The sequence below is a fragment of the Hemiscyllium ocellatum genome, chromosome 7 (genome assembly GCF_020745735.1).
Source record: "Hemiscyllium ocellatum isolate sHemOce1 chromosome 7, sHemOce1.pat.X.cur, whole genome shotgun sequence".
Taxonomy (NCBI): domain Eukaryota; kingdom Metazoa; phylum Chordata; class Chondrichthyes; order Orectolobiformes; family Hemiscylliidae; genus Hemiscyllium; species Hemiscyllium ocellatum.
Genome location: NC_083407.1, coordinates 52,985,538 through 53,008,241, shown reverse-complemented (window position 1 = coordinate 53,008,241; position 22,704 = coordinate 52,985,538). Strand labels below are relative to the sequence as shown.

The 22,704-nt window shown below is 40.3% G+C and overlaps 1 protein-coding gene across 2 annotated transcripts in view; it reads left to right on the top strand.

Moving 5' to 3' along the window:
• Positions 1 to 212: 212 nt before the first annotated feature.
• psmd14 (proteasome 26S subunit, non-ATPase 14) overlaps positions 213 to 22,704 on the top strand; it is a 106,166-nt gene continuing 83,674 nt past the window's right edge. Inside the window, exon 1 of one of the 2 annotated variants that reach the window (XM_060827883.1) lies at positions 213 to 264. The gene's annotated coding sequence lies outside the window, so the exon portion shown is untranslated. The other variant, XM_060827886.1, reaches the window with a different exon arrangement.

Here is a 22,704-nt window from a genome sequence, read left to right as displayed (position 1 = left end):
GACCCAACGAAAAAACAAATTCTCGCCGTCACCGAAGCCACCCTTTCGGGCGGTTACCTTGACAACTCAGATTGGTCACAGACGGAGCATGTTAACTGCTCTGATCTCCAGTTTGCAGCACATGGCCGAGCGCTGCGTGAACATTTTCAGCGCTGCCACTTTAAACTGACTTTCCCCGGCGACCCCGCCCCGGATGTGATCGTTTGACCCGGAAGTGGCCGAGCCGCCCGTGGACCGGCTGATTCATTGGGGCCAGAGCGAGCGGTGAGTGCGGCTTTGAGAGAAAATAATCTTTAATATTAAAGGTGATGATGGCTTGGGGCGGGGAGAGAGGGAGGGAGGGAGAGTGAGTGTCAGTAGCCGGCCTTGAGTCCCGGTCAAACGTGGTCTGGAGCGGGACTGGGGCCGCTCTTACTGTCTCCACACCGGGGGCTGGCTTCTGGCTATTCTCGGTGCCTCAGACCTTATCCTGGTCCATACCCTTCGGGGGCCGGGAGGCGAGGCCTCGCCGCCTCCATGTGGGTCTTCCCCAACCAGGATGATGCAGCACAAGCGGCTCCTTCAGCTCGAGTTTTCTTTTTTTTTGTAAAAAATTACAAAATTTGGTGCCTGTCACTGAAGTGGGACTCACCGAGCCAGTCTAGGAAGAAGAGGAGCAGAGCCCTGAACAGTGACGGCTGCAGTAGGAGGGTTTCGAAGTCAGTTAGTGTGGAGGGAGTAGGTAAAGGGCAGCACTTTTCAAGCGGTCGGGTGAGTGAATGGTATTGTCAAGTGGTTGGGGTGGCAAGAAGTATGTATTTTCCACACCCAACAAAGGATGTGGGCAGATGATACTTCGTGAAGCAGTACAAGAGACTAGGAAGGAAGCATAACAATTTTAGAAGCAAATCACACGGGTCACTGCAATACAATGCACAGAGTACAGACATCGTGTGTTTCTTTCTACAATCAGTCCCTGTTTGTGAAGAATTAATAACGTTGAAAATATTATCTTGAGAAATGTGTCAGCATAGAGTATAGGCAGATGAGGAAGAGACTTGAAAGAAAGACTACCTCTTATTAAGCATTTCTCATGATCTCCGTACAGGACCACATGGCTGTGACCTCATTACAGTATTGGTCCAATGCTGGACAAAAAAACTGAATTCCACATAGCTTATTAAGGTACCGTTTGACCCAAATGTGACCACAAGGAGCCCTAGTCATTGAGAATAAATTGGGGTGGTGTGGGTGGTCTCCACTAACTGGAGTCATGCCTAGCACAAAGAAATCACATGCTTTTGGAGCACTGCTGATTCACCTCCACCTCCACATCCTAGTGCAAAGATGATAGTAATTGTTGAAATTCAATCATTTCTTCCCCAGGGCATTAGTACAACCGATCCTTAGGACAGTGTTTTGGGCCCAACCATGTTAAGCTATGATATTGTGACCTTTCCACCAGCATCATTAGATCATGTTTGGAGATGTCCACAGATGTCAATTCTATTTGCAACTCCACAGAAAATGAAGAAGTGTGTGTCTGCATGCAGGACCTACATCTCAGCTGCCAGTTGCCCTTTGGGCATTAGCATCTGAAAACAAAAGTCAAGTTCCTAATGAGACTTAGCAACACACCTTGCCACTAACACACTCAATCATGAAGTTATACAGAACCAGTCCATGTTGACCATGTTCCCATCTAAACTAGTCAGTTTTGCCTGCGAATGGCCCATATCTGTCAATTTTCTATTCATGAACTTATCCAAATGTATTTTAAATGTTTTGGCTGTACCTGCATCGACCACTTTCTCTGGTAGTTCATTCCACACATGAACCACTGTGTAAAAATGTTGCCCCTCAGGTCCTTTTTAAATATCCCCTAGTTTTGAACTTGCCCACCCTAGGGAAAACGTCCTTGTCATTCATCTTATTTATACCCCTCATGACTTTATAAACCTCTACAAGGTCACCCCTCAAACTCCTGCGCTCTAAAGTTAAAAAGTCCTGGCATTTCAAGTATATTTTTGTATCTCGAGCCCTCCATTCCCAGCACATCTTGATAAATCTTTTCTGAACCCTCTCCAGTTTAATAATATCCTTCCTATAATAGGATGACCGGAATTAATCCCTCCGCTGCCTCTGATTTGTCTTGTATCTTATCTGACAAATAATCTTGGATGAACAAAAATGTTTTGTAGTTAAATATTGATGGGGCAGAAGCCACTGTCTTCAATCCCTACCACAAACTCTATTCCATAGCTACCTAAATAGTGGGCGGCACAGTGGTTAGCACTGCTGCCTCACAGCGCCAGAGACCCGGGTTCAATTCCCACCTCAGGCGAGTGACTGTGTGGAGTTTGCACATTTTCCCTGTTTGTGGGAGCTTCTATTGTGTATGTGATGAAGCAATTAACCTAACCATCTTCTGTTGCTGCCATAGTGTGTCCTCAAACCAACTTCCTACCCAAATAATCACCTAAAATGATCTTTATTCTTAGGGCGGCATGGTGGCACAGTGGTTAGCACTGCTGCCTCACAGCGCCTCAGACCCGGGTTCAATTCCCGACTCAGGCGACTGACTGTGTGGAGTTTGCACGTTCTCCCCGTGTCTGCGTGGGTTTCCTCCGGGTGCTCCGGTTTCCTCCCACAGTCCAAAGATGTGCGGGTCAGGTGAATTGACCATACTAAATTGCCCGTAGTGTTAGGTAAGGGGTAAATGTAGGGGGGTATGGGTGGGTTGCGCTTCGGCGGGTCGGTGTGGACTTGTTGGGCCGAAGGGCCTGTTTCCACACTGTAAGTAATCTAATCTAATCCCTCTCCCTTGTCACCATCTGAGGTATGAATCAGACCAGTTATAATGTAGCATCCAAGTGTCTTACCTTAGGTCCGTCACCAAGACAGCTTGTTTCCACCCCTATGACATTGCAGCCTTGACACTTGTCTCAGCTCATCCAATGCTGAAACCCTCATCACTGCATTTGTTACCTCTAGACTTGCTGCCCTAATGCTCTCACTGCTTGCTTTCCTGTCTTGCATTTTCTTAACTGGAACTCAAAACTTTGCTGCCCAGAACCTCAGTTGCACTGTATCTAGAAACATAGGAGCAGGAGTAGGTCATTTTCTCCCCCCTCATCTGTTCTATCTTTCAAAAAATTCAAGGCTGATCTAGTTGTGGTCTCAGCTTTGTTTACCTGTCTGCACTGTAACCTTTGTCTCCCGAATCTGTCAAAAATCTATCTTACTCAGCTTTAAATAAATTTAAAGACCTAGTCCACTAATTTCTGGGAAAGAAATTTCCACACAGTAATGACTCAGAAGGAAAACTCTTCTGTCTTAAAAGGGAGATCCCTTATTTGAAACTATGTCCCTAGTTTTAGTCTCCATCAAAAAAAGAAAATATCTTCCACCTATTCACCCTATCCAATCCCCTTAAAATGTGTGTTTCAATATGACCTCTTCTCATACTTCTAATTCCTAATTGGTGTCAGTTTAATCTATTCAACCTTTCTTGATTTAAAAAAAAGCCCATCATCCCAGCAATGAGACAAGTGAACCTTTTCTGAACAACTTCTCAAGCAATTGTCTATTTTTCAAACAATGAGACCAAAATTGTGATCTCATCAATGGCCTGTACAGCTGCAGTAAAACTTCCTTGCTCTGATCTTCTATTAGCTTAACAATAAATAACATTTCATTTGCCTTCCTAATCACTTGCTGTACCCGCGTGCTGACTTTCTATGATTCATGCTCCAGGAGCCTTTGAGTCCTGCAGCTCTCTCCATTTAAATTGTATTTTGCCTTTCTATTGTTAGTAGTAAAATGGACAAGTTCTCTTTGACTCATGTTATTCTCCACCTGCTGAAGTTTTGTGCGCTCACCTAAACTGACTGTATCTCCTCTTGACAATGTATTTTTATATTTCTGTTGGTATCATTGGCAAATTTAGCTACCATAAGTTTGGTTTCCTCCTCCAAATCATTGATAGAGATTATAAATAGTTAAGGTTCGAAGATTGATATTAGTAGCATCCTAGTAGTTACAGCATGCCCCCTTGAAAATACTTCATAAAGCTCTATTTTCTGAATCCTATTAGCTAACCATGCACTATCTGCTGTTATGACAACTGTTACATTCACCTCACATACCTTTTGGAAATGCAAGTAATCACATCTACTGATTCCCCTCTCCACTGTAAATGTTACTTTGTTAATTACACGTTATTTCCCCTTCACAAAGTTATGTTGCGGCTACCTGATCACATCAAGATTTCGTCTGCTACAAGTTTGATAATGGATAATGACATATTTTGTATGACCGATGTTAGGCCCTCTGGCCTATAGTTTTCTCTTTCTGGTTTCCTCCTTTCTTGAATAAAAATGTTACATTCGTCATTTTCCAATCTGCTGGCACCCTTCCAGAATCTGAAGTATTTTGGAAGACTCCAGCCAATCTATTTGGTGTATGTGTTCCATTTCTTTTAAGACCATACGATGTAGACTATTCAGTTACTGGGGATTTGTCAATCTTTAGATCCAGTAGTTCTTCTATCACCTTTTCTCTGTTGATTTCTTTTCATGCTTTGGTTTTCAAATCCTGTTCACTGAGAACTCCTGTGTTCATTGATTAAATTGATTTCTGATCTGACAATGCCTTAATTTTGAAATTCTTGTTTTAATCACCATGGTCTCCCAGCTCCCACCTTGCTAATCTTATTTAGCCCTACAACCCTCTGAGAGTTTGCTGCTTTTCCATGTGCCTGTTGCACATCCCAGGATTAAATTGTTGCAAATGTACATTTGAAGTGTTGTCATTGTTGTAATGAAAGAAACCTGGCAATCGGTTTGGGCGCACAGCAAGGTACCAGAAAAGCAAATCTAGTAATATAACAATCTGCTATTGTGATACCAAATCAGGCAAAAATATTGACCTGAATGCTGGGATGATAATTCTTTGGAATGTTTTGGAAAAAAGGTCATATGGTATTCACAATGTTAGCACTGTTTCTTCCCACTGATGCTGCCAAACCTGCTGTGTTTCTCTTGCACTTTATTTTTATTTCAGATCTCCAGTATCTGCAATACTTTGCTTGTTTTATACGAGAGTGAACTCCTGTACTCCACAGTAAATCCATGGGATCTTTTACATTCACCATGGAGGGTAGATGGAGTTCTTAATTTGATGTCTCATCTAAACGATGGCACCTTCAACAGTACAGTACATCTTTCAGACTGTTCTGAAGTGCCAGCCTGGATTTGTGCTGGGGTCTAAAAATTGGGCCCATAATCCATTAGACCACTGCTTAATAAAAAATTGTCTATCTCTGATTTAAATTTTAACCATTGAATTGACATTGCCTGCCATTTAAACTTCCTCTACTATTTGCATGTAGCAGTGCTTTCTGACAGCTCTTGTCAGTGGCCTCACCTTAATTCTTAAACTATGCTCCCTGGTTCTAGCATCATCAGCCAATGAAAATAATCTGAAAAACCCTGTCTTTCACTGCTAATATCCTGCGAACGTCAATTAAATCATCCCTTGAACTTCTAAATTCCAGAGAATAAAGGCCTAATTTTGTCTAATCTCTCCTCATAACCCCTTAAAACCAGATAGCATCCTTGTAAATTCTGCATTTAACTCCCTCCAGGGCCAAAACATTCTTCCTTAGGTGTGGTGCTCAGATCTGCTCACATCCACTCTAAGTAGGCTACAACCAGGGTTTTGTATAACTGTAGCATCTTTGTACTCCAGCTCTTTAGATATGAAGACCAGCTTTCCATTAACTTCCTTGACTATTTTCTGCACCTATTTGAGAGCTGGGCACCTGAATTCCCAAATCTCATTGGACATCCGGTATATTAACTTTGTGCCTTCTAAAAGTTACCCTGATGTATCCTTGATTGGTCCAAAATGGATAACCTCACACTTGTTTATATTAAAATTCATCTGTCACAGCTTTGTTTGTTTACCTAGCCTATTATTATCCTATTGTAATTTTATGCTGTTGGCAACATTGTCTACAATGGTACCCGATTTTGTGTTGTCAGTAAATTTAGATATTTGACTGTGCCTTTTTCCAAATTGTTAATGAATATTGTGAATAACTGAAGCTCCAACCAGTTTCTATCCATGTCACTAATTTGCCCACAGTTCTATGGGCTTTCATCTTAGCTAACAGCCTTTTTATGTCGTTCTTTATTAAAATTCTTCTGGAAGTCCATATGAACAACGTCGTTGACTTGTCTCTGTCCAGCTCCTTTTATCATATCTTCAAAGAACCTGGAGGTTTATTAGGCATGCCTACCCCTCATAAATCCATGTTGACTCTCCCTGATTAACTGAAATTTTTTGAGATGATCAGTTACCCTATTCTTAATTATAGACTCCACAAATTTCTCCACGACATATGTTGGGCTAAATGATCTGTAACTCCCTAGTTTCCTGCTGTTACTTTCTTAAAGAACATGGTGACGTGAGCAACTTTCCAATCTAGAGGTACAATTACTGATACGCATAGCCCTGAAATATTATAGTTAGGGCATTGGCAATGTGCAGTCCTTTAACACCTGTGAATGGAAACTATTCAGGTCTTGGGGATTTGTCACTCTTCACTTCTGTTAACTTTTCCATTAATGGTGATTTACTAATTTCACTTAGACCTCATCCCTGATCCTTTGTTAATTTCTTTAGGACTTTTGGTAAACTACCCTCCTTTTTAGCTGTGAATACTGATGCACAAAAATTGTTCAGCATGTCTACCATTTCCCAACGGTCACTGACAATATGTTCACTCCCAGCCTTCAGTGGACCAATAATACTCTTAACCAACTGTTTTCCTTTTATAAAACCATAACATCTTCTCTTATTGTCTTTTGTGTCCCTTGCAAATTTCTTTCATCATCCTTTTTAGCTGCTCTAAAAAGCTGCTTTGTGGCCCCTTGTTGGTCTTGTTTTTGTCCCGTTCTGTGGAATCTGTACTGTTATTTGAATTATTCAGGCTCTTTTAATTTTATGTTGTCCCTTACCTCCTTTTGAAGCCCATTTTTGTTTGTTTTGTGAAAAGGAGCTTTTCCTTCTCATAAATACAAATTGCTTTCGAACGACCTTAAATGTTACTTTGAACACCTTCCACTGTTCCAGTGTTGTTTTACCAATTAGCAATGCTTCCCAGTTTACTGGGAGTAGTCTCTGCTTGCCATTAAAGTTTGCATTACTTAAATCCAAAATTCTAATATCTGATCTTTGCTTGTCTCTTACAAATGCTACATGAAACCCAATCATGTTAGGATCATTTTTTTGACAAATGCTTATGAACAATAATGTCACTAATTAAATCAGGCTCATTGCTCATTACTAAATTTAATATTAGATTAGATTAGATTACTTAGTGTGGAAACAGGCCCTTTGGCCCAGCAAGTCCACACCGACCCGCCGAAGCGCAACCCACCCATACCCCTACATTTACCCCTTACCTAACACTACGGGCAATTTAGCTTAGCCAATTCACCTGACCCGCACATCTTTGGACTGTGGGAGGAAACCGGAGCACCCGGAGGAAACCCACGCACACACGGGGAGACTGTGCAAACTCCACACAGTCAGTCGCCTGAGTCGGGAATTGAACCCGGGTCTGAGGCGCTGTGAGGCAGCAGTGCTAACCACTGTGCCACTGTGCTGCCCATATTGCTTGACCCCTTGTCGCATTCAAGATGCATTACCAGAGGAAACTATCCTGGGGGGACACTAGAAATTCACAACATTTCTGGCAGGTCATGGTGTGTCTCTCCCAGTCTATGTTAAGTTAAAAATCCCTCATTAAATACAACTGTGCCTTTGCTACATATTACCTAATCTCAGCATTGACACAGTCTAGCACTTCTGAGCTGCAACTAGGTGGTCTATATGTGAAACTTGTTGTGGTCTTAGTTTTTCCACAGTTCCTGAATTCCATCAGGTCTTCACCGAGTGCTTTACCCTCATTACATCCTCCCTCACTATAATCGATAATGATACTCTTCTTTTGCCGTTTTCTCTATTCTTCCTATAAACCTTATAACCTGGAATGTTTAGTTTCCAGTCCTGACCATTCTGCAGCCAAGTATATCTCTGTATGACTACTACATCATAGTTTGAATTTGAATCTGTGCCTGCAACTCCTGTACCTTATACACTGTACACCTTTTGTAACAACTCTAATTTTGGCTATAAACTTTATCTTGTCCTCAGCATCTTTTTGTTATTTGTCCCTTCTGATTTACTCAATACAATCTTTCTAGTCTTGCCTTGTTTATTAAACTGGCCCTGCTTGTTCATCCTATTAACCTCTACCTTATCATCACATCCTGACCTGTTGCTCTAGTTCCCACCATCTCAGGCCACACTAGTTTAAACCTCCTGAGCAGCACTAGCAAACCTCCCCGTAAGGGTTGAGGAATTGGCTTTATTTTACACCATAGAAATGCACACACTTTTTAACATAAGTAAGTGCTTGGGGACAAAGAAGGGGATATGGGCTGCCTTCTCAAGAGAGTGCATGGGAATCTAAGCCATACCTATTCAGAGCAGATTGTACATGGCAAATGACAAACACTTGTGGATCCTCTGGCGAATAGAATAAAGTATGAAGCTTGTTTCAAGCAAAAAGTCAGGACGTTTGCTAGCCTTCAGATAAGGTGATGAGTTCTTGCATTCTGAATCCAGTGAGGGAGGTTGGTGCTAGTGAAAGACTGATGTGAGTAAAAAGTGAGGTCTGCAGATGCTGGAGATCAGAACTGAAAATGTGTTGCTGGTTAAAGCACAGCAGTTTAGGCAGCATCCAAGGAACAGGAAATTCGACGTTTCGGGCCAGATGGGAGAAGGAGGAATTTATCGTGAAGAAAATGGCCAAGGCCGTATGAACCATGAGAACAGGCCCTGATTTTGAGAAATTGTCAGACTACATCCTTGAAAATAATCAATGGTTCCATCATCACAATACTTGGGTTTAAAATTGATGGGGAGAATGTACTTGATTGATTGCACTTAGTGTAAATCAGGCACTGGGACTGGATACAGTGCATCCAAGGATGCTGAGGGAAGTGAGCTGTGAAAACTGCATAAGCACTAATTATCGATTTCCAGTTTTCCTTTGATTCAGGTGGTGCCAAAAGACTAGAGAATTCCAAATGTTACTGCATTCCAAATAAAGTATTAAAAAAAAATCCCAACAACTACTGGTCAGTCAGTCTAACTGAATTGGTGAGGAAACATCAAAACAACGATTTGATGCAAAATGAATTGTTACTTGCACAAATATGCATAATTAAAGAAAGCTGGCATGAATTTATGATAGAAAATGGTGTTTAATTACTGTAATTTTTTTAAGACCTAACAGAAGGGTAATATTGACATGATGTACGTGGACTTGCAAAATATTTGACACAATGCTGCAAACAGAATTTTTGAGCAAAGCTTTAGCTCATGGATTAAAGGGAACAATAGAAATGAAGTTGGCATTGTAGTGAAAAATCAAATAATTGAAAATGGATATTTTTGGATTTCATAATAGAGTTCCCCAGGAGTCAGTGCTAGGATTCTTCTTTGTCTTGTATTAATGACTGAGAATTTGGTGTACAGGGCACAGTTTCAGTATTTATGGATGAAATGAAACTTGGAAGCATTGCGTGTTGGAAGGAGCATAGTGTAGAACTTTGCAAGGGCGTAGACATGTTGGTGAAATAGTTGGACAAATGAAAGATTTCAGGGTGCTACCATAATTGAAATGCAGCTACAATTACTGTCTTGACCTGTTTTTCAGAGATAAAACCTCAAATCATTTCTGGACAAATTTGGAGAAAATTAGTAAATTTTAAGGGAAATGATTTTCTAAAATTTGAAATTAAACTGCATTGACTTCAGTGCAAGAGGCCGAACTGGGAAGCATAGATTCATAGAATGTATCATAGAATCCCTTTAGTGTGGAAACAGGCCATTTGGCCCAAACAGTCCACACCGACCCTCCAAAGATTAACCCACCCAGACCCATTCCCTACCCAATTACTCTACATTTACCCCTAACTAATGCACTTAACCTACACATTCCTGAACACTGTAGACAATTTAGCATGGGCAGTTCACCTAACCTGCATATCTTTGGATTGTGTGAGGAAACCAACACAAGGAAGTTATTTGGGTGGAACTGAGAAATAGGAAAGGGACGATCATCTTATTGGGATTGTATTATAGACCCCCTAATAGTCAGAGGGAAATTGAGAAACAAATTTTAAGGAGATCTCAGTTATCTGTAAGAATAATAGGGTGATTATGGTAGGGGATTTTAACTTTGGATATATTCCCAGGAATATCCTCCTCAAGTACAGCTGTAATGCTATCCCTTATCAACAACACTATCCCCCTCCTCTCTTGCTGCTTCCCCCCCCCCCCCCCCCCACCACTTTCTATCTTTCCTGTAGCATTTGTATACTGGAACATTAAGCTGTCAGTCAGGACTGCCATAGTGTTAAGGGTTTAGATGGAGAGGAATTTGTTAAGTGTGTACAAGACAATTTTCTGATTCAGTATGTGGATGTACTACCAGGGAAGGTGCAAGATCTGACCAACTCTTGGGAAATAAGGCAGGGCAGGTGACTCAGATGTCAGTGAGGGAGCACTTTGCAGCCAGTGACCATAATTCTATTAGTTTTAAAATAGTGATGATCTAAAAGTTGAAGTTCTAAATCGGAGGAAGGCTAATTTTGGCAGTAGTAGGCAAGAACTTTCAAACGTTGATGAGGGACAGATGGTCGCAGATAAAGGGACAGCTGGAAAATGGGAAGCCTTCAGTAGAGGCTGGTACAATTGCAACATTTCAGAGGCATTTAGATGGGTATATGAATAGGAAAGGTTTGGAGGGATATGGGCCGGGTGCTGACAGGTGGGACTAGATTGGGTTGGGATATCTGGTCGGCATGGACAGGTTGGACTGAAGGGTCTATTTCCATGCTGTATATCTCTATGACTCTAAATAAAATAACGAGAGTCCAGAGACAATATATTCCTATTAAGGTGAAAGGCAAGGCTGACAGGTATAGGGAATTCTGGATCAGTGGTGCTGGAAGAGCACAGCAGTTCAGGCAGCATCCAACGAGCTGTGCTCTTACAGCACCACTGATCTAGAATCTGGTTTCCAGCATCTGCAGTCATTGTTTTTACCAGGTATAGGGAATGTTGGGTGACTAGAGAATTTGAGGGTTTGGTTAAGAAAAAGAAGGAAGCATATGTCAGTATAGACAGCAGAGATCGAGTGAATTGGTAGAGTATAAAGGCTGCAGGAGTGTACTGAAGAGAGAAATCAGGAGGGCAAAAAGGGGTCATGAGATAGCTTTGGCAAATAAGGTTAAGGAGATTCCAAAAGGATTTCTATAAATACGTTATGGACAAAAGGGTAACTGGAGAGAGATCAGCAAGGCAGGAGATGGGAGAGATACTAAACGAGTATTTTGCATCAGTGTTTACTGTGGAGAAAGGCATGAGTGGCATAGAATGTGGGGAAATAGATGGTGATATCTTGAAAACTGTCCGTATTACAGAGATGGTGGTGCTGGATGTCATAAAAGGCATCAAAGTGGATAAATCCCCAGAACCTGATCAGGTGTACCATAGAACTCTGTGGGAAGCTAGAGAAGTAATTGCTGCACCCCTTATTAAGATATTTGTATCATTGATAGTCTCAGGTGAGGTGACAGAAGACTGGAGGTTGGCAAACGTGGTGCCACTGTTTATGAAAAGTGGTAATGAAAAGCCAGGGAACTATAGACAAGTTGTTAGGGGAAATACTGAGGGACAGGATTTATATGCATTTAGTAAGACAAGGACTGACCAGAGATGGTCAACATGGCTTTGTGCATGGGAAATCGTGTCTCACTAACTTTATTGACTTGTTTGAGTGAGTAGCAACAAGGATTGATGAGGGGAGAGCAGTGGACATGATCCATATGGACTTCAGTACGGCTTTCGAGAAGGTTTCTCATGGGAGACTGGTTAGCAAGGTTAGATCTCATTTGAATACAGGGACAACTAGTCATTTGGATATGGAACTGGCTCGAAGGTAGAGAACAGAGGGTGGTGGTGCTTTTCAGACTGGAGGCCTGTGACCAGTGGAGTGCCACAAGGATCGGTGCTGGGTCCTCTACTTTTTGTCATTTACATAAATGATTTGGATGTGAGCATTAGAGGTACAGTTAGTAAGTTTGCAGATGACACCAAACTTGGAGGTGTAGTGGACAGTGAAGAGAGTTACCTCAGATTACAACAGGATCTTGACCAGATGGGCCAATGGGCTGAGAAGTGGCAGATGGAGTTTAATTCCGCTAAATGTGAGGTACTGCATTTTGCAAAGGCAAATCAGAACAGGACTTTTACACTTATTGTTAAGATCTTGGGGAGTGTTGCTGAACAAAGAGATCCTGGTGTGCAAGGTCATAATTCCTTGCAAGTGGAGTCACAGATAGATAGGATAGTGAAGAAGGCATTTGGTATGCTTTCCTTTATTTGACTGAGTATGGAGTATTGGAGTTGGGAGGACATGTTGCTACTGTACAGGGTATTGGTTAGGCCACTTTTGGAATATTGTGTGCATTTCTGGCCCCTCTCCTATCAGAAGAATGTTGTGAAACTTGAAAGGTTTCAGAAAAGATTTACAAGGATGTTGCTAGGATTGGAGGATTTGAGCTGAAAAATGTGTTGCCGAAAAAGTGCAGCAGGTCAGGCAGCATCCAAGAAGAATCGGCGTTTCGGGCATAAGCCCTGCTCCTTGGATGCTGCCTGACCTGCTGCGCTTTTCCAGCAACACAATTTTCAGCTCTGATCTCCAGCATCTGCAGTCCTCACTTTTTCCTTGGAGGATTTGAGCTACAGGAAGAGGTTGAATAGGCTAGGGCTGTTTTCCCTGGAGCATTGGAGCTTGAGTGGTGATCTTCTAGAGGTTTACAAAATCATGGGGGCATGGATAGGGTAAATAGACAAGTCTTTTCCCTGGGGTGGGAGAGTCCAGAACTAGAATGCATAATAAGTTTAGGCTGAGAGGGGAAAAATTGCAAAAGGACCTGACGGCAGCTTTTTCCCCAGAGGGTGGTGTGTGTCTGGAATGAGGTGTCGGAGGAAGTGGTGGAGGCTGGTACAATTATAATATTTAAAAGGCATCTGGATGAGCGTATGTAAATACGAAGGGTTTAGAAAGATATGTGCCAAGTGCTGGCAAATGGGACTAGATTAGGTTAGGATATCTGGTCAGCATGGACGAGTTGGACTGCAGAGTGTGTTTTCGTGCTGTGCATCTCTGATTATGTGCTACTAGTCAGGAAAGTCCGCAAGTGATTATAATATAATTATGCTCGACAATTATTTGTACACATTTACGAACATCAATGGTAACCTTCCAGTACCTTGCTCAAGTGTCAGTCTTAAGTGTGAATCTAAACAGCAAATACCTGTCACTTGGTAGTGGAGCAATTTGATTTTGTTTCAAAATGAGGTCCATGATTTCAAACCAACTGCAGTGTTTATAGAACACAATGTCTGAACTTGCAGTCTCCCTTTACCCGGACATGTTGCATTCAATTGTAATACCCATGAATGTTTCGTTCAACAAAAACTAGAGGTAAAAATCAGTATCTTTCTGATCTGTACCACAATGGTTCAGTGGTCTGATGAGTTATTAGATAGAATGAGCTATCAGCAAAGTGTCATGAAAATCTCTTGTCTTGAGCTGCCCACATAATGTTTTTTGTTTGTTTCGATCAAGCTGCCTATAACTAATTTTTCAAGAAACTACCCCTCTTGTTTCATTTGGCTAGTCATGTCTCTCTCACCAGTTTGAATTTGCATAAGTAAGGTTGATAGAAAGCCTGTGCTCACTGAAGAGAGAGGAAATGAAAAGGTTTATTGCCTTATTGTAGAATTTGCAGGCCATAAGACAGTTGAAGGCTGTAAAGTTTAAATAGTTAATTGCAAAAGTAGAACTTGGTTTCCAGTTGGACTGATTAACTATAGTGAATAATGCAACATCTGGAAGAATATGGCTCTGAGTGATGGGATGGATTGGGATTGGTGGGCGGAAGGGCTTATGCCTGAAACGTTGATTCTCCTTCTTCTCAGATGCTGCCTGATTGGCTGTGCTTTTCCAGCGCCACACTCTTTAACTTTGGTCACTCAGTGCCAAACACAGAAGTCTGACATCAGAATATATTTGGGTTAGTTCCCTGTCCTGTGAATCTGAGTAAGATCTTTGAAAGGATAGATCAGGTTAACAACTCCAGCAATCTGTGGCTGAAGTTCAGCTAGTTTTGAGTAAACACAGTAACAAAACTGTTTGTAATATGTACTTTGTGTGATGAGATTTTGCAATAAATAAACCTCAGCAGAATTATCTACAGTGTGAATTAATGATCTTTATTCACTTGTGGTGTCTCTTATTGATAATCCTGCCCATCTTATTTTTGTGTCATGTCTTGTTTATCCTGCAGCCTTGAATTCCAGAACCATATTATGATAAACAAGTCTGCACAATGGGATTTAGCCTCGATAAACTGGCAGGCTTAAATTCCAAATACAGCATGACACCTTCAGCGTGGTGATAGACATCTAGATTACTGTGTGAACTGGCTTTGACAAACCAGCAGTTTTGAAATTCAAACACAAAGCACTCGCTCACAAATTATTTTGGGTTTATAAATAGTGTGAGCAACATATAAAAAAGAAATTTACCACCGAATTGCCTACTTCTGATGTATTTAATATGAAATTCTGTGTGAAGCTATTATCAAAGTTGGTGGAGCAATATTTCTGGGATTGTTGTCCACATAATCTTGTTTTGGCCACATTTAGCTTTGTATAGGTAATTATTAGTAACTTTGGTAATTGTGCCTTTTAAGTTACTACTACAACAATTTTACAAGATTAATAAAATTAATTTGCAGAACATTTTGTAATGTAATGATGCAGCAATTCTACAATTTACAAATGACGTCTTATCTATGGAATTCCTTGAATGAGAAAGAAATGATTGTGTACCTGTGAACATTTTTTGTACTTTATGCAAATTGACATAACGAGCCTTGAATTTAGTTCACACCAGCTAGTTTTTTAAAATTAATATTTCAGTCTTTCTGATTTTCAATTTTAATATCTGACTGGATACAATTTATTATCTGCTTATCATCCTAGTAATAGCTCACTTACATGAGTTTTTTGTAAACTTTTTGTGAAATGTGAACTGCATTTCGTGACCCTTCAAGGTTTAATTTTATTGTCTGCACCTCCCATGTACACCATTTTCTTGCCATTTCCATTTTATGAACATTGGAAGTTATTGGACTTTAAAATCAAATGCTGACATGTTCTTGGACAGTTCTGTGGATCAAATAGAGAAGGAGAGTCTACACAATTGTTTTGAGTGCAGCCATGCACAGGACCCACCAAAAAAGTGACATTTCAGAATGTTTGAAAATGTATTTTTCCACAGAGAGCACACAGGCTGCTGCTTTCTCCTGATGTGACAGCTGCATAGAAACAAATAGAAAGGATTTCGGCTGTAAAACTGGCAATGTCATCACTATCGAACAAATTTTCAGTTTTAGTCCTTTGGTGATACTTTTGCTTTGGGGATATGTTCAAACCCTTCATCCAGGTTGACACTAAATGAGGTATTCAGGAAATAATGGGTTTCTGAGAAGTGCTGAGGTTTTCCAGCATTGTTTGAGTGTTAATTGTGATGTGTTCAATGCATTATTTGAAATGCAGTGAATAGGTTTCAATTGTGTGTGAGTTTCCCAATTTTCAGTGAAAACTCAAAAGTTATCCTTGGTCTATGGGTTGATGAGCCCAATTCTTCTTTTGCACACTAACATCTCTGTCTAATAGGCAGGTACCTGTAATTTTCGAGGAGAAAGTGAGGACTGCAGATGCTGGAAATCAGAGCTGAAAATGTATTGCTGGAAAAGCGCAGCAGGTCAGGCAGCATCAAAGGAACAGGAGATTCAATGTTTCGGGCATAAGCCCTTCTTTTGATGCTGCCTGACCTGCTGTGCTTTTCCAGCGGTACCTGTAATTCTCAACTTTGACCTCTCCCCCTGCTGTTCCACCTCATCCCTCAAAACCCTCAATTTCAGTTACTTGGGCATTGTGGACCCCATACTGTGCTGACAAATGGCTTTGAACCCATGACCATCGTTCCCCTAAATGTACATTTCCAACGCTATTTCATTTTCCCTTTTAGGATGCATTGTGCTTGCTGCATTTCTCAGACAGGCTACCTTCCACAGCTGTTGGCTTTTATTTACCCCTTTTAGTTAGCTGGTTGTTTTTCTCTCTCTCTAACCTGTGGAATTATTTACATAGAGGGCTGTAATTGCTACACTGCTAAGTATATTAAAGGCTGATGTGGACAGATTATTAATCAGTGTGGGAATTGAGGTTGTGGAGAAAAAGATGGAAACAGAGTTGAGGATTATCAAATTAGTCATGATATCATTGAATGATGCTGCAAACTCAATGAGCTGAATGGGCTACGTCTGCTCCTAAATGTTATGTTCTTTTCATAATCATCTGAGTCATCGACCTTTTTAAAAGTGGCCATTATCCTTCCACACACTTGTCTATAAAGCTCTTTGATCCCTGCCTTTGAACTTCTCTATCTCTACCTTTCACGCACTTTACATAGTCCATACGCATTTTGCCTCCCATTTGTGCCTATTTTCTACAATTCAGTTGCTTGAATCTCTCCAATTAGATTTCCATTTACACCATAGCAATAAATAGTCCTGACCAAAATCCTTGTGACACTGCCCAACAGTATTTGATATCGTGGACCACTGTGTGTATGACTTATTTATTTTGGTTCCTTTGCTCAGCTTGGCAGAATTGCTTTGATTTTGTTCTAAGCTTGGTTATCCAGTTGTTAAACACTTCTGTGTTGGCTTCTTTTTCCTGTCTCTACAGAATTACCTCTGGAGTCTGCAGAAATCTGTTGGCTTTGTTTGTTACTTATTTTCACGCTGCTACCATTTGCAATGTGTAGTCGTCACCATCCAACTCTATCTCTGCATTATCTTTTTTGACTGTTCCCTTGTGTTTCTTTTCAGATTGCTTACCAATATTTGGTCACGGTCACATTTTTCCATAGTAAAAACTGAAGTTGTAATCTTGAGCCACTGCTAGATTCTGTTCAGCTTCTTAACCATGCTGAATCTGACTTTGTAATGTTGATATTTCATTCACCCACAAGTTAAGCTCCTGATCTAGCATCCTCTTAAGTCTCTCAAGTTTTCTATTTCGTTTTCTATATCGCTCATCTCCACATACCCCTTTGTTTATCAGCTAATGAAACTCATTCATATCTTTGTAACCTCAAGATTCACTACCCCAATACCTTTCAGATTGATTTGTCATCCCTCACCCTTTATAAACTTTGGTTTATAAAGAAAATCTCTGCAAATATCTTATCCTACACAGATCCTATTAATCTATTTGGCTGCTGGTTTACTACCCTTCAGTTTAATGTTACAGCACTCTTGCATTTAAATCTCATTATGGCCTCACCACCTCGGAAATACAGTTTAGTGCCAGGACTTCTCCACCCTTCCTATTTCTCTGTTTCTGGCCTTTCATGTATTCTGACAAGGCTATATTCATCAGAGTTGAGAAGAATTGGGGGGGAGGGGTGGGCAGGGGTTCTCACAGAACATTCTGAAAAAAACGCAGGGAAGGTATTCGTGATGACTGGGGAATCCATACCCAGGGGTCAGAGTTGAAAGGATATGGGGTATGCCATTTAGGTCTGAGATAAGGAGAAACTTCTTCACCCAGAAAATGGTCTGTGGCCAAAACCAGCCAGGTTGAGGACAAAAATTAGAAGTTTTCAAGAAGGTGTTAGACATACTACTTTGGGCTGAAGGCCTCAAAGGGCATGAGGAGAAAGTGTGAAGCAGGGACTGGGTTGCATGATCAGCCATGATCATATTGAATGGTGGAGCAGGCTTGAAGGGCTGAATAGCTTACTCTGATTTCCAATGACTTTAATTGGAAACTGTGCCTTACTGGTGTCTTGGTTCTACGCTCTGCTATTCCCTGCCTGCACAACTCTCTATCCTGTTTCAAGACGTATGATATGTAAACATTCTGACTAAGCTTTTGGTTACCTTTGATAATACAGGCCCTATTGTTGGCCATCCATTTTTTTTTGCCTAACTATGTTTCTGAACTGTGTCAAGGTGTTTTGGAGGATTTTTAAATATTCAAGCTGCTTTGTAAATACAAACTATTTTTATTATCCTAAAGCCACCACCACTTCCTGCCAGGATTTCTGAGAAAGTGTTCTGAGCTATTTTACTTTGTTTAGTTCTTTCTGACCGGTTTTTGACTTTGTTCCTCTTTTCCTCAACCTTTGATTTAATGTATGTATCCATCAAAATCCAACAAAAACTACAGGCGTGGGGAAAGCCTATTTTATTCCCATTCCCTCTTCCTTCTCTCTTTTAGTCATTGCGGGGTGGCATGGTGGCTCAGTAGTTAGCACTGCTGCCTCACAGCACCAGTGTCCCAGATTTGATTCCAGCCCTAGGTTACTGCCTGCTCTAGTTTCCTCCCACAGTCCAAAGATGTGCAGGTCAGATAATAGGCCATGCTACTTTGCCCATTGTGTTAGATGCATTAATTAGATGCATTAGTCAGAGGGAAATGTGACTGGGTGGGTTACTCTTTGGAGGGTCGGTGTGGGTTTGTTGGGCCGAAGGACCTGTTTCCACACTGTAGAGAATGTAACCTACCCTTTTATGTTCACCTCACCTACAAATATAAGGTGTACAGTCTCACTGGGAAATACTCCCAACATAAATACTGATACCACACCCATCATTTTTAGATTTAAACTGCCCTAGCATCATAAGTGATTGAGATCATTCTCGTCCTTTGCCTCAAAGGATTTCCATATTTATCCTTACAAGGCTTGAAAAGGGCTCCTGAGTCCATTGATGAATCTTGGACAGCATTCATTGTTTTATTTACATTATTTTATTCCCGCCTCAGGCGACTGTGTGGAGTTTGCACAGTCTCCCCGTGTCTGCGTGGGTTTCATCCGGGTCCTCCGGTTTCCTCCCACAGTCCAAAAATGTGCAGGTTAGGTGAATTGGCCATGCTAAATTGCCTGTAGTGTTAAGTGAAGGGGAAAATGTGGGGGAATGGGTCTGGGTGGGTCAGTGTGGACTTTTTGGGCCAAAGGGCCTGTTCCCACACTGTAAGTAACCTAATCTAAAACAAAATGCTTTTTAATTCCCATGGTTATATAATTCGAATTCATATGTTTGGCAGATTTGGAGGTCACTGGAGAATGATGGTAATTTCTGTATTGCGCACAACCTATGCATAGTTTTCTTAGGCTTTTGCTTTGGAATTTGCAGTGGTTTGACATCCAAAACACTGGCACCATTTGCAGTGGATTGGCATCTTTGAGAACAGGACATGTCATGGTGTATTTCCTGTAACAGTTACAATAAAATGTCCTTAAAAATCCTATGTCATGTGGAGTCTGAACAAGGAAACACATTTCAGAATACTTAATTAAATGTGTACGTAAAACAACACAGCAAAAGAAAGATAAAATTAAGCTACATAATGACTCGAAAAAAAATTGGAAAAAAGTTTAAAAACTTTAAAACCTGAAGAAATAAGACCCCACACTTTGAAGAGTTAAATTTCTGTACGAGCGATGTTGTTTGGCAGTAATTAAGGCTGATTACATAATTTAAAAAAATATTTGAAGTTCTGGTTTATTTAGTGAGCAAGTTCCCATCTTAACACACTTCAACAATGGCAATAACATTCAAATAGTGCCTTAAACATAATAAAATATCCCAAATTAATTTGTAAGAGCATTATTAAACAGTAGGACACTGAAAGCCTCAAATTGGTGTTGGTTTAGTAGACTAGGAGTCACTCTAAAAGGAGGAAAGTGCGATAGTGATATTCCAGAATTTTGGTCCCAGGAAAGCATTCGTGTAGTTGAATGTTGAGTTGCTTGCTGAGATAATGTTTAACACAGTTAATGTTGGAGCAGGATATCTTTATGGCAGCTTTCCGATTTCCATGTTTAACTGTGTTTGCCAAAATTGTGATCTCTTACTCTGTAATAATAGGGTGCAGATAGCATCATTTATGTTTGCTTCAAAATTCAGTATTTTCTTTATTTAGGGATGTACTCTGGATTCCCCTTTGCTGCCCAAGCTGCATTCACAGTATAGCTAGTTTGTTTCAACCTTTATAGATGGAATTGATTGCCTTGTCCCACTGATGACTTAGCATTTGACACGGAGTGAGTGGTTCACCCTTTATCCGTCTCAGGAATTGAAATTTTTAATGTCCAAATAAATATAAAATAAATTTTAATAACTGTCACAATAGTATGATATTAAAATTTATTTTATATTTATTTGGACATTAAAAATTTCACAATAGTATGATTATATTTTGCCTAATGTTGAACACTGTCTTTGAAGTTTTTAATACGAGGACTTGAGGTATTCTGACCATCCACCTAGAGCTGCAGATGCTCAAAATAGTTCACAGTGCTAGCGTGGCACAGAACCATAGCCAGTGCAGTTAAACAGAATTATTTTGCTCCATATTAGTAAATAGCAGATTTTCAACTCTAGCCATTATGTCTCAATGTGTACTCTTACCTTAAAAATGTAAAAGTAAGATTTCCGTACATTTGAGAACCATCAGATCTGAAGAAAGATAATTTGACCTGAAATGTTAACTTTGCTTTCTTTCCACAAATGGTGCCAGACCTGCTGAGTTTTTTCAACAATTTCTGATTTTGTATCTGAAAACTTATGTTTATATCTACTCAGTATCCACAAAACCATATTTTGTGTTTTTGTCACACTATTGTGTCAGCTTTATCACACTTTGAATTCCTATTTCTATATTATAATGGAAATTGCATCAGTAAACTGATCTTGCTGTGCTTGCAGTTTTTGACAATTGATCCTGGAACCCCTCAACCTGTACTGTGAAGAAATTTCTCTATTCCAATCTACTTTGTTTCTTGAATTGCTGTAAATTTTATTATTTAATAATAAATGATTTTTAATATTATACTTAGATTTTATAAGGAACGAGTATACACTTCTAAAATGAAGACAATGTTTGACTGAACATTTAACTGGAGGGAACATGGGAAATGGAAATTTTCTTTCTCCCTTCAATGATCTCAAATCTGATTGCAAGAAGAATTAGAGCTTTTCAGAATTTGGTTTTGTAATTTTTTAGAGAAGGATATTATGGCTGTAGAACAAAGTGAAATTGTAAAGGGAATTAATGATCTTAATGGTTGAGGTCTGGGTGCTTTATAGAATTTGGCAGTGTTCAGTTGAGTGGGGTGAATCAGATATTTAGAAATCAGGTGCTCTTTCCATATTTATAAGCCTCATTGCCAGGTGAGGGGCCACTTATGCCTGGGGAAGGGAGTGGAAATTTCACAATTTCTCTGTTTTGAAATGAAATATATTAAACATTCAAGATATTTTTGCTTCATCGCTGCAAGTTTCTGTTGTAGAACTGAAGAGCATTTCGTACCTTAATGGGAGCAGGTGAGTGGTTTGGCCTTTTGAACAATAGCAGAGATTGAATGGATGTTGTGGTCTCATCAAATAATTTCTGCTCAGTGTGTGAAATGTTTCAGGACAAAAGTGCATGTGTGTTCCTGTCTGCTCAGGAGAGATCAATGTGCAACTTTTGCTGATGGAGGAGATTTCTTAGAAATGAGGAAATAGTTGGCTGGACTTGTAGTTTATATGGTGTTGGAGATCTGATATCTTTAGTTCTTCCACACCAAAGATACTGATTGACAAAAGTACAATACTGTGAATGCTTGAAATCTGAAAAACAGATGATGATAGAAATACTCAGCAGGAAAAGAAAGTCAGAGAGGAGTTAACATTTCAGTTTAAGGACCATTCATCAAAACTGAAGATTTCAGTAGACTTTTTTGGTAGTTGAATTGAGTTTGGATGGAATTATCAGTTAGTCTTTGGCTTTACTTAGTGCCCAGTGTGTTTAACGAATGAAAGCTCTTTTATGGGCACAAATGTGTTTTGAGTACGGTTCTGCTCTATTTAATGGCACTTGAATGATAATCACAGAATATTTTAAGAGTTGGATCTGTCTAGGTTAATCATGCACCATTATTTCAGGCCACAGTTTAAAAATAAGGGATTACTTATTGAAGATGGAATTGAGAAGGCATTTTTTCTGAGGGATTTTTGCTTCCTTATAAAATAGTGGAAAGATATGGAATCTCTCAGCATTTTTAAGGCAGAGGTAGACAGATTCTTGATTACCAAGGGGATGAAAGTTTGTCGGGATTTGCTGGAATGTAGTGTTGAGGCTAAAATCACGTTAGCCATGATTCTGTTGAACGGTGCAACAGACTTAATGCGCTGAGTGGCCTTCTCTTGATTCTTGCTGTCATGTCACATTGATTCAGTTAGCTTTCCTGCAGTGTGGAAGCAGACTCTTTGGCCCAACTAGTCCATACCAACCCCCAAAGAGCAACCCCCTGACTAATGCACTGAACACCGAATTTAACATGGCCAATCCACCGTTCTGCACATTTTTGGACTGTGGGAGGAAACCCACGCAAACATGGGGAGGATATGCAAACTCCACACAGTTGCCCGAGGCTGGAATTGA